The sequence below is a fragment of the Mus caroli genome, unplaced genomic scaffold (assembly GCF_978045245.1).
Source record: "Mus caroli unplaced genomic scaffold, Mus_caroli_1 scaffold_4, whole genome shotgun sequence".
In the NCBI taxonomy this organism is placed as follows: Eukaryota; Metazoa; Chordata; class Mammalia; order Rodentia; family Muridae; genus Mus; species Mus caroli.
In genome coordinates this window covers 108,357,983-108,363,976 of record NW_028227259.1, presented here as the reverse complement: position 1 = coordinate 108,363,976, position 5,994 = coordinate 108,357,983, and positions in this window count along the sequence as shown.

Sequence of the window (5,994 nt, the reverse complement as noted above, 5' to 3'; positions counted from 1 at the left end):
CTATCAAACATGCCTTCTACCTCTATGTATCTACCTATCTGTCCAATCAATCTGTTACCGAATGGTATTTAAATGATCTAAAGACTCATGGCAGAGCTCAGGGGTCTCCAAAGAGGACATACTATAAGGCAGAAGCAGGAAGCAGATGTAGATACAAGGGAAAATCAGTTAAAAAAAAAAAGTTTGGCAGATTTGAATTAACCCAGCTGGAGGTCTGCAGGAGGCTGTGCTACTGATTCAACCTACAAGGTCATCACTGAGCTTCAGGATCAAGTACAGCAGCCAGGTAAGGTGAGGACACTTGAGACTACAGTGGCAAAAAGCAGAGCGGGGACTAAAAATGGATAGATGCCGCAGACCCTCTGGGTCCCTTTGTCAGCGTGGAACGAGTCTCTGGGGCAGGTGGACAAGGAGTGGGCCGGTGACAGACAGATCAACACAGGAGATTGTGTAGAATCTGAATGTATTCTCACAAAGTGAACACCAGTCTTATATAGTACAGAAAATACAAGGGGTCGGAAGTCACAGCAGGCAAGGTACATTGAAGTTACCAATACAAAACAAAGGAATGAGTACAAAGGGACTTACAGGAACCAGGTAAATATTTACAGTAAAGATAAAGCAGTCCTGCCTAGGGTCAGCTTAGTGACAGGTAAGGATTTCACACTCTAGTGCTATACCTTTGAACCTTGTGAAGGCTAGCACCAGGGGATTCTGCTCTTGGCAGGCCTCATGAATAATGCAATATCACAACCCCCCTAATTTCCTAGGCCTTGCTAAATTCTTATATGAGTGTAACTTTTAAGTATCTGGAGAATCTCCATTTGTCAGAAGAATTTACCAACTTGCTTCTAATGTGAAGCTTGCTATACCTAGCTGTAGAGAAGATCTCTGTCTCAGTGGGATTCCCTAGCTCTATTATTCCCTTGTTTGGGTGAGATTTGCTACTGTCCTTGGTAAACATTTTGCAGACCAGCTCTGAGCTACTGGCTCTGTCTTTTGTAATGCTCAATTAGTTACTGAATAGGTAACTTCCTTACTGCATTCTTATAGGATTTTAAGCTCGGCTTCTGGGACCTTGGAACACTGGGGAGACTTAACTACAACAGAATTTTTTCATACACCAGACTAACACGGAATAGGGTATGAGTATATGGGTAAATGATAACGCCAAAACTCCAGGAGGTGAGTTTCTGTGAAACTCTTTGCCTCATGAGTGGCTTTTAGGCTTCTCAGCCTGTCAAGCGGGCTTCACTGGAGTGTGTGTGTGGCAGGTAGACCATCGGACATCTATTCAAATGGCCATATCATCAGCACAAACTGAGGCAAGCAGAAGCCCCTGGTGCAGTTGCAAGGTCTCTGAGTTCAGTCTCTTGAAGTATGCAACAGGTACTCAGATTACAGAGCAGTGGAGCCATCCAAATAGCAATGTTCGGCATTCCCTCTTTATGGTGTCCAGGTAACAGTGTTGCTCGAACCCTGTATGCTCATAGTCTTAGGGTGTTGCACCCTTCACAGTCTGTATGTTCAGTAAGTTTTCTTGGGCCTGGTTTCCTTGCTATGGTTTTAATGTGGCTGTGCCCTCATCTGATCCCAGTCTCCTCTGATAAATTTATAGGACAAGACCCTTTTTACTTTTAGTAATAAGGGAATTGATCAGCGAGTTGCTGGTGGGCAGTGCTGGACCCGTGGTGTTATTTACATGTCTAGCAAAGCGCAGAGCATCCTGCTTCTGTGTAATGCTCAGAATGGAGTCAAAAGCTGATTGTGACATGTAGCCTCTCTGGGCAAGACGTGCCTGGAAAAATAGCTTTGCTTGTATGGAGTAACTCAGAGCAGCGCTATAATAGACAGATCAGAGTCATGGCAGAAATGCTCAAGTCTTTAACAACAGTGGCCAAAAGCTTTAACAAAAAAAATTTAGGGAGAAAAAATATTTTTCAGTGCCAAGTATATTGTTAATGGACACCCTGGCTCACAAAAAGAGTAGTGGTGACTCTTTCCGTCCTAGCTACACCTGGTAGAGCTGTTTCAGCTTTTGGAAGATTCGTCTTTCACCTTCATGCTATAAACACCAAGACCATCATGTGTTGGAAATGACAGAGATAACAAGGCTCTGGTCAGTACATATACTCTGAAGTCACCAAACAAGCAAAGAGAAACAGTTATGCAGAGCAGGAGAGCAGGTGATGCTGTGAACTGTGAATGATGCTCTCCAGCAAACCAAACGGGAAGGGCCCTTAGAGTTGTTGACTTCGTATAGATTTCTGGTCACTCTAGATGCTAATACTGAGAGCTGGTTTTCATTAGCGCATATTCAACAGCCAAAAGAATCGGCTCTGACACCGTTCAAAGCATACTATACTGCAAATTAAATACACATGTGACTGCCACAGAATTTCTGAGTGAATTCTGCAAAACAAGTAGATGCAAGGAGAGCCAAATCATTAGGGAAATGGAGCTAAAGGAGTAGTTACATAATTCAGTATTTATAATATATACATATATGTATGTATAGGTATTATATATGTGTGTATGTATGTATATATGTTATATATATATAACACACATATATATATAAAACATATATATATAATTTCACTTAACTGCATCTCAGGAAATATTTTTCTTTTACTTCAGTGTTTATAAGCATAGGCAATTAGAAGCTGTCCACATTTAACTGGGCATTTGGTGTTTTTATTTGCTAAACATGGTGGTTGAGTGCTGGGTTCTGTCAGCAGATATGAGGCAGCTTTTAGGTGGTCCTTGGGTGACTTTTTTCTTTGAAGATCACCAGTGGTCTTGTGCTTGGTATGAGTATCACTGGACGTCATCTGAGCTGCTGCTCTAGGTTATAGTGGAACTCTCGTGAGCCTGGTTATATCACGCCTTGTAAACCATTATCTAATCAGCAAATGTATGGTCAAAATTTATGCTAGACTCCATGAAGGACAAAGATTAAGGTTAAATCCACCTTGTCTTTGCTCTTAAAGAAAGCCCTGCGCCATTCGTCATCATTTCTTCACTACTTCTCTCTCTCTCTCTCTCTCTCTCTCTCTCTCTCTCTCTCTCGTTATAGAGAAGCCAGAGTCTTATGTATTCACTCCACCATGGAGCTGAACCCCCAATCCCTCCATGTTATATACTCATTACCTCTGTTTTGACAGACTTTACATAGTTTGCAAGATTTTTCTTTACTTCTGTTAAGTGTCACTGTGTATATTTGCTAAAAGCCATAAAACTTTCTTCTTTTAACCATGGCCACATCTCAGTCTTCAATCTGTTTGATAGGAAAGATATTAAAAGAAAATAATCTCATATTCTCACTGACTTTTAGCTGGCATTAACAAGGCATGTGATCTAAACACATACATGAAATCAGCTCTGACGCAGCAATTGGAAAACTTGCTTTTATCCTTTTTCCAAATCTAGGAAAAGAGATTTTATTATCAGCCTCACACATACAGGGAACAACAGTAATACATGATGAATATTAAACAAAAAAGTGATTTATAAAACCATAATAAATATAGAGACATTACAGCAGGGTCTTTCCAACTTCCTTTTGTAAATAAATCATAAGCCCAAGTAGGCTGGGGACTTGCCTCAGTTGGTACAGTACTTTCCCGGCATGCACTAGAGTCATAAGCCACAATAAGAAATGAGTTGTATACCACAATCTGATACTACATGTATATGGACATGTCATAGGCACACTTATGTTCCCATTGTCAGAAGTGCTATGTTTTGAATATTTATTACTTTTTTAGTACAAGTTTAGAGTACATGTCATGATGTACCATTGACTGAGAACATGCCTACACACAGAGCACTCAGATATTGGCCTCCCAACACCGATGATCTTCCCAAGTGCTGGGATTAAAGGCGTGAGCCACCACTGCCCGGCTAACACCGATGATCCTAAAGGAGGAAAACACCAGCTTATTTCAGATCTCTTGCATGATTTCTAATCTTACCTAATACAGCTACTTCTCCATGGGACTCACAGCAATACTAAGCAGTATGTCAGCATTGTGGGTGGGGGCCAATGTCCCTTTGTTGTGTCTGTCTACTTAGTACCACTTTTTAAGTGTGTGGGTCGGTGGGTGTGGAGGTTTGAACTTCTCTGGTGAGTTGACTGTCTAACAGGCCCATGCATAGAGCTGGATTATTATCCACTGACTCAAAAACATGAGAAGATTGTGTTATGACTACAGAGAAGTATATATATTGGATAAAATCCATTCAGGCTTGAGTGAGTTATGGAGTTTTGGGTTCGAGTTCAATGTTAATGATCAATAGTACATAATAAACAGAAATGCACATAAACAAGTGTTATCTTGATTGATCAATGCAGATCATCACAAGCAAAAACTAACATGAACTTGACTGTATTTCTTCTTGGTGCAATGATTCAGTGTCCAATGGGCTCTACAGAACATGATTATTTCAATAGCAAGAACAAATGCTGGGTGTTTGCACACCAGAAATGACACTTGTGAGATGGGAGAGCTTTGCTTGTTGACTTTGGCAATGTCTACTTCATCTGCTGGATTCTGGCCATCATGGTTTCCCCTCCTGACCCTGGTCTTGTGATCAGTCGTGGCAGGCAACCGGGAAACACTGGAATAATCTACTCCACTATATATAGAAAATTAGGCTTTTTCATGGTGGCAAAAAAAAAAAAAAGGTCAGAGCTAGATGTTTCCCAGGGGATGGGGACCAGCTTCATGGTTACCATCTTAAGGAATTTTCTCAGTGTCAGCTACAAATTCTTAAGATTTTCATTATCTTCCAACCTTGTTTTTCTCATCAAATGCACAAAGCTGGTGAATGTTCCTGGACATCGTTTCTCTTCCTAACATTTGAGAGACTTCAGATCCTAGAAATTAAAACTCTTGATTTGTGATTAAGCTTGAGGCAATAAGGCCAGAAACCTTTTTTAGATTTAGGGAAAAAAAGGGGGTGTGGGGGAAGGTTTCATAGATTTTTAAAACTTTTCAAGAGACCTTTGATTAGGAAGTTCTCCTCCGCTATTTGTTTAAAGAAGAAATGGTCTGACTGCCCAGAGTCTGGCTACAGGTGGGTTGAAGTAACAATTCATGTCTTCTACTGTAGCAAATGGGAAATTCCCATCACAGCCATAACATTGTATTTATGGACATAGGATTAACTTTGTAACCAAAATAAATAATGCCTCAGTTTTCAGTGGCTTAGCATAAGGGGACTGATTGTTGCTCATGTTACAATTCAGTGCAAGCCAAGTTGCTCTTCTCTAAGCAGTGGCTCAAACCCCCAGGCTGTCTTCACTTGGCTTCACAATCTTCAAGCGTCACGGCCTCCTGGCTTCATCTGTCTAGAAGAAAGAGAGAGGAAGACAGGGCTCATGAAACACTGTAGTAAGAACTCTTGCAATCATTCTAGAAGGGCTTTTGTTACATCCCATTGATCTGAACCTAGTCACATGTCAGCCCCACACCAGAGGAAGTAAAGAAACATGAGGGAGCCCTCAAGTGAGAGAACATGTCCTCCCAAAAGGCTCCAAGCCTATATGTTCATCGGCACACATAAGCAAAGAACTTCTATCTTGATTGCATCATCACTGTGGCCAAGGATGTCTTTAAATCCCTTTCTAACCCTGTTCGATTCATCACCTAAGGTTATTTATTACACTGCTGCCTTTCCTTCTTAAGACAGAGTTTCCATTATGTATCCCAGGCTGGAACAGAAATCAATACATATCCCTGGGCTGCTGTCATCCATGATACTCCTGCTCTAGTCTCCTGAGTATGAACATTGCGTCTGTGGGCTACTTTTCCATATACCTTATAATCCCTTTGGTGAGCATTTTTGTAACATGACTTACTTTACTCAAACCACTAGATATAAATGTGTTAAAAAAAAAAAAAAGTATGACTTCAGGGCAAGGTGTGGTGTCATGCACCTATAATATCAGCACTCAGGAGGCTGAAAGAGGAAGGTCATGAGTTCAAG